Source organism: Pseudopipra pipra, chromosome 1 (assembly GCF_036250125.1).
Source record: "Pseudopipra pipra isolate bDixPip1 chromosome 1, bDixPip1.hap1, whole genome shotgun sequence".
Taxonomy (NCBI): Eukaryota; Metazoa; Chordata; class Aves; order Passeriformes; family Pipridae; genus Pseudopipra; species Pseudopipra pipra.
The window spans coordinates 41,819,116-41,831,803 of record NC_087549.1 but is presented as its reverse complement, the minus strand read 5'-3'; the positions used below and the strand labels follow the sequence as shown (position 1 = coordinate 41,831,803).

The following is a 12,688-nucleotide window of genomic DNA, read 5'->3' as shown; positions in this document are numbered from 1 at the left end:
GGCCCTGGGCTGGCTCCCCTAGCTGTAGAGTTTTCTTCCATCATCAAGTTGATGAAACTGCCTTAATTTAATCACATTTGACTTCACTGAGAAATGCTTGGACTAGTGTACAATTTTTTTTCCATCCAGCTAAGTTTTTTTAAAGCCTGAATAGTACAGCTGAAGAATTGAAAACAACAACTGGAGAAACACTCTTTTGAGTCTTAACTAATTCCTTAGTTATTCAAGCCTTGTATTCCATCTAGGTATAACCTGATATTCTACTCACATGATGTATGAGTGATGAGAGGTGGAGCAGAAACTGTTCAGGTTTCAGCAGTTTCTTAGAGATTCATTCATTTAGTCTCCAACACTGTGGAGAGCTCGTGTTGCTGCAAAGAGACAACCATAAACATCTGAGAGGCAGAGCTCTGTGGAGAGAGCAGGAGTTATGCTGAGAGATGGCATCAGCAGCTTCTGGTGTCCTTGGGAAGCTGCTGTAGCTTGACAGCTCCTTCCATCGGCAGTCTGGAGGAGGACTTAGCCAGAGCCCTTGTAGGCTGCAGAATGGTTAGGTAGAGCTGACACTTGGGGAAGTAATAACAAGGGTGAGAAAAGAGCTGCCAGGAAAAGGGGTCAAGATTAATAGATAGATGCACTTAGGTCTGCCTGCAATAGTTAGGAGTTGCTGGTCAGGTTTATGTATCTTCCTTCAGGAAAAAGATGCCTTCTTTAGAATTTTTACATCAGAAAACCAGATATATTAGCTCCAGGTAAAGCTTTCTGAATCCCATTCTTAATATACAGTCTAACTAAAATTCTGGTTTTATGCTTTCATTTACCCATGAAGCTTTATTTGGGCTTCAGTGCCACCAACAGAGAGTTTACTTTTCTCCTCATCAATATTGATGGACTTCAGATATTTCTTCTACCATATTAAATCCTATACTTATCCCAGATAGTTTTGATTTTCGTGCTACCTTCAAGATTCTGTCAGACAGCATAGCAAATAAAGATGAATAAATATGATTGATTGATACTGAACATGACATATCAACTTTGTACTCTGGCATGGAAATTGAGCAATGCAAATACTACAAATAGACATTCAGCAAAGGCACTTTTGGGCTGGGATGCTAACTTTGTTTTAGTGGTATTGCATTTGACAAATTTTTGACAAAGTAACAGTGTCATCTTCAGCAGTATTCAAGACTGATTTTGTGCATTGTAGATTTATGGGTCTGACTAGAAAAAAAATCAAATTATCTTCTGTTGTATGCATTTAATAAATATTAAATGTTTGTTCCTGTTAGCAAAATGGCTATAGCTTGTATATATTTATTATGGGAATATCTGCTCACTTGTCTTTACCAATAATTTTCAACTAATGGAGTACTTAAAAGTTTTGCTTTGGATATTTATGTCTTATTTGGCAGGTATTATTTCTATACTTGTGCTGATGATTTAAACATTTAAAAGAGGAGAAAACGATGATTATTTTTATCAGTGGCAAAAGAAACAAAACAAGCAGAAACAAAATTTGAGCTGGGTACATAATTCCCTTTAAACTTCTCAGAAAATGGGATGCAGCAGGCACATCTCCATAAGGCCACTGCATCATTAATACAGATCTGTGTGTGCAAACCCAGCTAAAGCTCCCAAAGGAATCCACAGTCAAATGTCTGTCAAATCAACCAGAGCATTGGATAGGAGTTCATGAAGGCTTAATGTCAGGGATGAGAGAGCAATTGGTATCTGATCTGACATGAAGTTAAAGTGGCAAAGGCAATCTAATACAGCATCAAGCATGACAGAAAAAACTTAAACTTTCAATCATGTTTAATGTCTGAAGCATCTGGGGGGAGGGAACTGATACAAACCCAGTGCTTCAAGTCAGGATGCAGCATTTGTGACCTAGTACTAGAAAACTTAAGGCTGTATTTGCCATATTATTCTACCATGCTTCTAGTTAAATTCAGGGACAATATAACCACAGGAACACACTGCTTATCCCAATGAGTTTGAACCCTAAAGAACAGAGGAAACATGCATGCATATCAGAATACGAAGGTAACAACTTTCATGAGAGGGATAGACTATCATCCACGTGATGATGTAGGTTGGGTAGGTGATAGGTACAAAACAGGATGCTTCAAACCCATAACAGACAGAAAAAGATGGTACCTTCTTTTTCACTACATATATTTGTGTCTGAAATTTCCCCCCCCCTTTTTTTTTTCAGTTTTTTAACTCTATCATTGCTTTCTGTGACATTAGAAGCAGATAAAATGCTCTTATGGGTTCTATTAGACTCCTAATCCACAGTAAAATGGTATCTAAAGGACTTCCTGCACCTGAGATTACTCCTTTGATTACTAGCCCTTAATAGATTTCTCTTCTACAAACTTCTCCCATTGCTTTTTAAACTCATGTAAAGGTTTATCATCCACATCCCCGTGTGTCAGGATTCCACAGAATTGCTATGAGCTATCAAGAATTTATATTTTGTTAGTTGGGTTGCTTTTAGCTACACTAGTTCAACGTCTTTAGTCTTATTTGGACTAGTCCTTCCTTTTTTATCTTTTCAGTGTAACTTATGACTTTATAAGGGTGGGTTTTTCCCTTTATTAGCTGTCTCTTTTCACAATTTGAACAACCCTCACGACTGTCCTTGATTATCTAATCTTTTCCTAATTCCTTTTTTGAGATAGTTCTGGGGGTAGTAGGAACTGCAAAGAACACCCAGGATAATTTTATACAATATAATATAATATCATATTATTTGCAGTATTTTTATTCTATTTTAAATTTTATTTTCTTTTTTACTGCTCCTGAGTATTGAGCTGACATTTTCATTGAACAGTTTATTACAGGCCCATTCTAAAGATCTCATCCCTGTGTGGAAAAAGTAATCTCAGAGCTCATCACCTTGTATGTAAAATTGGGATTTTTTTTTCCAAATGTGCACCAGTGTGAGTTTGTCTACACTGATTTCATCATTATCAGTTTATTTCTTCTTGCCCTTGTTTCTATTGCCTTGACTAACTATCATCAGCAAATTTTGTCTTCTTGTGGCCTCCTCTTCCCTTTTTTTAGATGATTTATGAAAGTGTTGAAAAGTCCTGAAACAGCAAAGATCCTGTATGACGCCACTTTATTTATTAGCTAAATGAACTTGAAGTTCAGCCACTAAAACTATATTAGGTTATTTATATGTTTCCTTATTGAATTTCTTTCCCCCCTTCTTTAACAATATAGGTGCTGAATTTTATTTAGGTGCTCATGTATTTCTTAACTACCAAATTTTTAACAACCTTGAGCAGATATGATTAGTCAAGGATACAATTTGACAGACTTCCTTGAACCATGTAAGTTTTTTTTTTCTGCTTAGCTAGACTCTTAGTATTTTTTACAGAGAAAATTTACAGAAGCCTCATGGTTTTCCAGAGATTTTATAGATATGATATGATGTGATACGAGTGGAAGCAGTTATCAACAATATAAATAATGTATGTAAACAGCACTAGCATTCTTTATGTGTTCAGTTTCCATATTATGTGGTTGCGGACAACGTTTGTGCAGGGAGGTTGATCCTAAAGTTCAATGAAACCATTAGAAAAACTTGAATTATCTTCATTTCAGAAGCATAATTATAAATTAAGGAAGAAAATATCTCCTGATCTACAGGTATTAATAAATTAGATGGTCTTAGGAAATCCATCAAGATAGCATTTAAAATTTTAGATTCAATTGCAAAATTGTTTCTGTAAAAATTGTTGCATCAAGGGATGCATTTATGTATACATTTTTTGCTGATAGGTCTTGTAGTATATGGTAACTATAATAATACAAATAGAGTTTACTTACTTGTTGATAAATGGACACTTTTGAAAAGTCCGTAGCTAAGACAAATGATGAAGAACACTTAGAGAGCTCCTTAGAAGGACACCTATAAGGAAGTCAGTGAAAAGCCCAGGAAACTTTGGGAAAGAAATGCAAAAATATACTGGGGCAGTAGAAGGGTAACGCTTAAGTGAAGGCGTGTCCAAGGTCACAAATGTAAGTTGGAAAGACAATAGCTGAGAAAGCGGGCAAAGAGGGAATGAGGAAAAACCCTTCTGTCACACCAGAGGATCTGAACTCAACCCTAAGATCACTTCAATAGAGCTATTAAGTGCACTGGAGTGATCTTGTGAAACTCTGGTTAATAAATGTGCTTACACGAATGTGCAGAAGGACGTGTGTATGCATGAGCTATGCAAATCTCTCCTGAAAAAAAGCAAATGTAGCCTGTCATTGAGGATGAGCAGCGTGGCAGACAGACTGGAATGTTTGATTCCCATGAAGGGGTCAGTGACTGTGAATATAAAATATAACCTAAGGGCCAAGGGAGGAAGTGCTGCAGGATGGTGAGATGTGGAGAGTCCTAAAATATATGGGATTTTGGAAATCTGGCAAGTGTCTAAATATGTAGATCTTCAACAGATCTATGACAAAAGTTTATCTGAAAAGTTTTTTTTAGAAGTGCCTAGTCTGAAAGTATTTCCTATAAGTAAGAGTATGAAATAGGGCATACGGTGACTTTCAGCCAGTTTTGATCAAAGCTCAATACCAGGGCTGTGTTTTTGGGTGACAGATGATTCACATTCTATTTTTTAACATTTATACATCTGGGTTTCAATGCAGTATTTGGCACTTTTGGTTGCACTAGATTAGACTGTTACATTATAGTTCAATTCAAAATGCTATTTTAAAATACATATATTAAATTCATTGAACTGGGCAGGTTCCCAAACCTTCACAGTAGCTCTCTCTTGTAATGCTTTTCTGTTTGAAAGTAGAACATGTCAGATAATATCTGGAAATGAAGATTTAAGGTAGTCATAATCTTATTTGAACAATAGAAATAATCACATCAGGCTAATGCTCTAGGGATTACAGATTCAATCACTTTAATACTTTTTTGAAATGTGCTTTCACACCAGAGGTAGGTCGGTGTGCATTTAATGGGGGAAAAATATAACATCTGAAGAATCAAGTATTTTTTTGTTTTTATTGTACTTTAATAAAATTAATTTTAAGGTCACTGGGATTTGATCAAACAATTCCCTTAAAATCAATCAAGGACATTGATGTCTGTTGTTAACACTTTTGCAAAAACAGTGAAACAGCAAAAGAGAAAAATTTTATTTCAACAATAATATTTTCATTAAGACTGAAACATCATACAGGAACATGTTGAACTCATCCAAATTTCAGACAGGAAAGGTCATTATCTTTTTTGCTTCTAGACTAGAAAAGACTAGATTAAGTCTAACTGTATGCATGTTACCAATGGTGATGTGTGTTCCATCTCGTCCAGGCTTTATTTTTATGCCAGCAAAACAAAGTAGTTTTTCATTATGTAAGTGAATAGTGAAAGTGAATAGTTTCTGAACAGAATTAATTTAGAAGAACCATTATGCAATGACAATTTCAAAATCACTGAACTGACATACAGATGATTTGCAGTGGTTTTTAGTCTACTTTTTAGGCTTATGTTTTTTAAGCTGCTAGAGTGTGTTCCATATGTTCAGTGGAACACAAGCTGTTTTCCACACAGTTCTATGTCAACAAAACTGAATATTCAAAGTATTGTCTAAACTCCTAAAAACTTCAAAGTATACTTAAAATTAGTAGAATGTCCCAGATCACAATTACAGTCCCAGATCAAAATAACACTCTAAAATTGCTACTTGTTATAGAGAAACTCTAACAATGAAGTCCCCATGACTTTAAGTGGGTGTCCTGAAGATTTTTAAGCATTTAAAACCAAAGGGTTTTCTCTGTGTTTACATATCTGTTGTTTTTTCCAAAAGAACCTTTGTTTGGCTGAGACATTTATTCCATGAAGGCATCCTGTGTTGGTTTGAAGGTATAAAGATTAGAAAAATCTAGAACTCTGTTATCAGTGACAGTTTGTTTTAATAGCTGGCCATGTATCCTGTTAGAAATGTGTGCATCATTTGCCATTTGAAATAGCCATCAGCTGCTAAACACTCATTCTTGTCATACCTTCTTCTACTAGACTGAATGGCCTTTTAGTACCCCATATTTTTAGTCCCTGATATCTGAAGTATATATATATTGCATTCAATGCCACTCTTAATGTTTTTTTGTTAAGCTAAGTGGGTTGAGCTGTAAGCGTCATCTGCAGAAATGCATTTTCTACTCCACAAGTAATACTTGTCACTGTCTTCCATCTTCTCTCTGTTTTTTCCACCCCTTTTTCCATAATGTGGACTAGAGAACTTTTTATGTTATTCTGATACATCTCACTACTATCACATACATATAACCACTATTCCCTTCTTTATACAGCTGCAGATTATGTTGTCACTTTTTGCAACAAAATTGCATTGACAGTTTGTGTCAAATTGTCTATATGCTGTACATGTGTTATTTTTATGATACAGTCTTAATTCTGCCAATTATGAACTCTTTTTCTCAGTATATAAGTTTTCATTTGCAAAGATAAATTCATTTTGTTTAATTCAGTTCAACCCTGTTCCCTATTTACTGCTATTTCAGTTGCTTTTTCTTTGGTTGATTTTATGGTATAAATGTTTGTTTAATGCTTGCTTAGAGACATGCAATCAAAATGATAAATAAGACTCTGGTACATTCGATATCATACTGATGGAAGCCTTTTCAACCTAAGGCGACTGAAGGCCCACACTGAGACCTTAAACCATCTTGTCCGGGAGCTGCTCTATGCTGATGACGCCGCCCTTGTCGCCCACACAGAAGCAGCTCTGCAGCGTTTAACATCCTACTTTGCAGATGCTGCTGAGCTCTTTGGGCTGGAAGTCAGCTTAAAGAAGACAGAAGTTCTCCATCAACCTGCACCTCACGAAGTCTTCCATCATCCCCACATCACCATTGGCCAATCAGAGCTTAAATCAGTCCAGCAGTTTAATTACCTAGGTAGCCTCATCTCCTCGGATGGTAAGATTGACAGAGAGATAGACAACAGGTTAGCAAAGGCATATAGTGTCTTCAGAAGACTCCATAAAAGAGTTTGGTGTAATAAATACTTGAAGAAAAGTACAAAGATCAGTGTTTACAAAGTCATAGTGCTGCCTACTCTTTTATACGGTTCCAAATCATGGGTCATCTACCGCCACCACCTGCGTCTCCTAGAATGCTTCCATCAATGCTGCCTCTGTACAGTCCTAAACATCCACTGGTCAGATTATGTGACCAATACATCTGTTCTAGAACAAGCAGCAATCACAAGTATTGAGGCCATGTTGCTGAGAACACAGCTGCGTTAGGCAGGGCATGTCTCCAGGATGAAAGATCACTGCCTCCCTAAGATCTTGCTTTATGGTGAACTTGCCACAAGAGAGAAGCCCCGAAGAGAAGATACAAGGACTCCCTGAAACAACATCTCAGCCTTGACCATACTGATCAACATAACTCGTCTACTCTGGCCTCCAACTGGACGGCCTGGAGACACACCATCTATAACGCTGCTGTTTCCTTGGAGAATGACGCAGGATCACTCTCGAGGATAAAAGACAATGCAGAAAGGTTTTCAAGATTTTTGTAGCAGAAGAATGGCAACATGATTTTGTAATAGGCAAGACCATATTTATGAAATTCCTCTCTTCTTCCCTGCTTATTTTTAAGTCTTGATTGAACACTGCCTTAAAATAAATTCTCCAATAATTGAACAAAAGTTTGTATTATCTCTTGAATAATTCAATCAATATATTCCACTATCTACAAAATTAGTTAATCAGCAAAATATTTGTCAGTCTATTCAACCATACGATATTTTTATTCTAATCTTAAGTAATATGCAAAAAATTTTCTTCCATTTTGAAAGATGTTATGCAGATGAAAGGAGCCTTCGATGTAAATTTTTAAAGAAAAGAATGTATGTGCTTGACTATTGAACAGTTCCTTTTAATCTTAAAATTGCTCAGGGTACTAATACTTCTCTGTTCTAGTGCAATCAATTTGAATGGAAATAATTTATTCTATTGAAGTAGAACTCTAAGTAAAACTTGCTAACCTGCTGAAATGCATTTACTTGGCATAAACTATGCTGTAAACCTTCATCCAAATTTTTGAGCAGTAGTTCAATTAGAGTTCATTGTAAGTTGAAAACTGTTATAAATGTGGTTTAGGATAAGGACCGAAAAATACCAGTTGTAAAATATAGAAATTATATGATGGTTTTATAGATAATAATAAAAATGTGATTTGGAGTTTGGTTTTTTTCCTCGCACATGGACTCAGCACATGAGATTTTCTCTTTATAGAAGTTTGGCACAAATTGGAGAAATCTGTGAAAAGTCCTGCATGCACATGGGTCATATTTCTTTTTTATATTAATAGTAATGAATATTTATGATAGCTGAATCTTCACGCCCTATATGCTTTTATTCTATTAGGTTAAAAAAAAAAATCTTACCTTCGCTACAGCAAGATCTGAATCAAGACCCAGGTTTTCTTTAGTCAATTGCCTGTAATTGGCACTTGATCCACTTAGTTAACCATGCCAGTAATAGGTTCCTGCATTTCTTAAGTTAATATATATTTTTGAGAGCCCAATGCCTGTGTCTGCTTAAGTATATATAAAGACAAGGGCACTTTATTTGGTCCCAGCATTAAGCCTCCATTTCCTTTGGGAAGTACTGTAGATGTATATACATGTACTACTTTTCCTGAGCTCAAGAAATATCACTTGTGCACTATACAGCCTTAAAAATGGGTTTTTAGAGAATGCAGGATAGAAATTATTCATGTTTCTATGAATATAGATACTTCTGACTAATAAAACCAGGAGGAACTGTGAACTGCTTCATCCTCTCTCTTCATTGCTTTTCTTAAAAAGTGAGAATAATGATTTCCTACCTTGCTTTTCCTAAGAGTCCCGCGGAGCTGAATGCTTGTTCTATTCCAGGCACTGTGGTGATAAGGTCCATGTACTGGACCCTTCTCTCAACTCAAGACTACCAATACCAGAATTGTAGACCCTGTTTACTTTGTTTGGAGGCTTACCTGCTGCAGTAAATCCCAGTCTGTTAACCACCCACTCGAAATATGCATGCTAATGATCCCACTCAGCCTGATTTATTCTTAGTGAGACACCAAGGTGGGCAAACTGGGCTGAAGTCAGCTCACCAGCCCAATTTCTGCAGATTGGGCATAGCCAAAGAGTCCTAGAAGGAAGAGGACTAGCTTGTACTCAGCCCTGCAACAGAAGCGCAGATACAAGAAAGGCACACATATAGTTCCAGATAAATTTTTACTTATCCAGTTTAATGTTGCTGATGATCTCTTCAGCAGTTCTCTCCCCAGTTATTCTTCAGTCCGACTGAATGGGCCTGTAAACAGCAAATAACAACTCGTGAAACTAATGTGCATATGTCTGCTAGTCACCAGCTCTGCTCATGTGAGTTTCAAAAGCCTTGTCTGACCAGTCCTGACATATGGAGCTGCTCAGGGATGAATCATGAAAGAAACATATGGATTAAACATTTATGGCATTAAGAGTCTTACTGAAGCAGAAGGTGGCCTGTGTAGGCCTATAGGGATGATTCAGAGTCACCCCTACATTTTCTTGAGGGTGAGAGGAAACTCTATTCCGTTTAATGTCATATTTGCAAACTCACCACTGCTTTTATATCTGTTTAAAAAGTTCACGATAAGATTGCTTGAAGAAAAACAGCATGACTTGGTAATTAAGGTGCAGGATTAGTTTGTGTAGCTGATGGCATTCCTTCGAACCATACTGATCAAACCTCATGTCTTTCCAGATGCAGGGCTACCAAAGCAATTTTATGCACAGCAAGGCTACAGATTTATGTACCTTCTCCAGGCTGTATTCTTATTACTGAAGTCATCCAGTCTCTAGCTGTTGAATTTTTTCAAAAAGCCTGCTCAATATCTGACATTTAAAAAAAGAAAAAAAATATGCAGAAAACAAGTTCAGTACTCTGCCTTCCACTGAGGATGTTGAAATCTGCCAAGTTAAACCAAAAAACTCTCATAATTAAGGCTAGTGCTTTTTTACACCATAAGCAATCTTCAAACCCCACTTGCTCCTGCTGTAATAAAAGTAGCTGAAACAAGAAAAAGGCAGAGATTAATACACTGTCTGCACTGCTGGTCTGCCCATCTACTCCCTGCTTTCCAGCTGCTGGGGGATGAGGATGAAATCGCAGGCCCTGTGAGAGTGGTTTTCGAGTGGTCCTGAACTGGAACTTTTATTTCTGATGCAAACTAAGAAGCTTTTGACAAGGCAGCTATTGGCATCTGGCATTTTTGTAGCAAGAATGCATGAATTTGAAAGCCATTTCCTTTCACGTTTGAGGAAAATCACAAAAGGCAAACTGATATAACAGATGTGTTATAAATAGGAATAAAACGCACATGGCTAATTCTTAGCTAGAAATTTCATGAAGCTTCTTTGATGTTGTATCCACACGTGTGTATATAAGTTATATATAGTTAATTCTGCATTTGAATATGTGCATCTAATTCATATGCACTACTCATAATTCAGTCACATAATGCGATGCACATTCACTATACTGTGATAAATATATATATCACATACCTGTGTGGTAATCACAATCATTTTAATTTAGCTTCCATTTTTCTTTCAGACTCTTTCTTGTTGATTTCAGTTGCAGTTTCTTCTAACAAAAAAATTGTCTGAAAATTTTAGGAATCATAAAGTAAGTAAAAATTCAGAATAATTTTTAGTTAACTTATTTCTCTGGAAAAAAAGGAGTTTTACATAATTTATTGACTTTAAAATGGTTTTGGTAAGATTTGGTTTTAATACTATAAATTTGGGAGTTTTGGCTTTTTCTGAGTGTTCTGGGGATTTTTGGTTTTGTTTTTTGTTTGTTTGGTTTGGTTTTGTTTTTGTGAGGTTTGTTTGTTTGTTTGGGGATTTGGAGGGTTAGTTTATTTGCTTGTTTGGTTTGCGGGGTTTTATAGGTAAGTTAAAGCTTCCCACCGTATTATTTTGGCTTGTATGCAATAAATTGCTTATCTCAGTTTTTACAATTTCTCAAAAATCCATTTTTTCAAGCAGTTTCCAAAGCATTAGTTCCAACCTTGAAGTGAGATACATATATGTATGGGAACTGTTAAATTCCCTCCAGAGATTTCAGTCTTAGCCTTTGTGTTAAGCGACAAACACTTAGATCACATAGACATGGATTACTATAAATTGTGAACACATAATTTAATTATTTTGGAGATGTGATTATAGATCTGGCAAATTATTTTTTATTAATTTGCTCATGTCTCTATCTCCTGTTCATGGATAGATGCTGTAAAAGAGATTTCTTTCTTACATAGACGAGAAAATCCATTTGATTTAAAACCAGTTGAACTTTATTTACCTAGATGAATTAATACTTTCCCTTCTAGGAAGACTAAAGCAGTGAATTATACCTAGTCTTGGGCTAAGGGTGGTCATCTAGGAAAGGGAGCTATCTCTAAGGAGAGGGAACAAGAAAAGAGTGAAGGGGACAGAAATCTTTCTAACTATAGTCCTCCAAACAAACTCTCAGCAGTTTTTTTCTGTCACAATTTCTTAGTCTCTTTAAACTCTCCAAGCCGAGCCCACCAGAAAGTTGCTATAATAGTTCATGGTCAAAGACATGGTGGATACACCCATCAAAGAGAAGCAGCCCACGATGCAATTTATAAATGTTTGCCTTCAGACCAGACCTATGCATACTAAATAGCCTAAACAAGGTAGGTGTGTAAATATTTTGTAACTTCATAACACTATTAGTAGCATTTTGTAACTGTTAAGCACTAACCCATAGATAATAGTCATAACTGTGGAGAGGCAAATTGAGATTTGTAGCAAAATTGCACGATAAGGTGCTGGAACACCTATGCAAGTAGTAAGCTAATGATGTAGATCAGGCATGAAAGAAACCAAAATAATCTTGCAGAGCTTGGTGGAATCAAAATAATCCTGAAGAATACGTGAGATGAAGCCAAAAAAAAAGATGAAAAAGGTTTAGTGACATCAAGGGTATTTGAATTTCCCTTTTTCTTTCGAACAGAGAACATAAAATAGCAATCATAAGCAAGGAAAAGACGGAAAAGAAAGAAATTGCCTGCCTTTGTTCCGTAATCCCTTTTCACAGGCCTTTAAGCATTGGCCACCTTGAACTTGGGCACTGAGACCATCGAGGGACCATAGTCATGAAGAACATCAACTCCATCATACTGTATACTCACAACTAATTTAGGATAAGCTTGTTTAAACCTATTTGTTTGAAAATACAGAGAGATAATTAATAGTGAATAAGAACTAACTTTTAGCAGTGTGGATTGCTGATGAATGTCAATCTAGTAAACTATTGTTTCCAAATTTGAAACAGGCCAAAGTTTTCAATCTTTTAAACATTGCTATCACAGTGATCTCTAATTCTCTTAAAAGACATGTATATATTTCCATATATATACATATATATGTATAATCAGTTGCAATAAGTTGAAGACAACTGCAATTATGAATCATGTTAGTAAACCTTGCTAAGAAACAGGATATCTTAGCTTAAAATTCTGCTAATGATGTAACTATTGGTTAACTGGTAATGCATACAAAGTGTGTATAGGTCTGCTTGCGTAAAACTGCAAATGGTGCAAAACTGGGAATGGTGCATTTTCCAAGGCA

The 12,688-nt window shown here is 36.1% G+C and overlaps 1 long non-coding RNA gene across 1 annotated transcript in view; it reads left to right on the top strand.

Annotated features, from left to right (window-relative positions):
* LOC135417202 (uncharacterized) overlaps nt 1-11,746 on the top strand; it is a 31,358-nt gene extending 19,612 nt beyond the window's left edge. The window contains exons 2-3 of the long non-coding RNA XR_010431964.1: nt 10,644-10,715; nt 11,592-11,746. This is a non-coding gene — a long non-coding RNA (uncharacterized LOC135417202). The remainder of the gene's footprint in view (nt 1-10,643; nt 10,716-11,591) is intronic.
* The last annotated feature ends 942 nt before the right edge of the window (nt 11,747-12,688 follow it).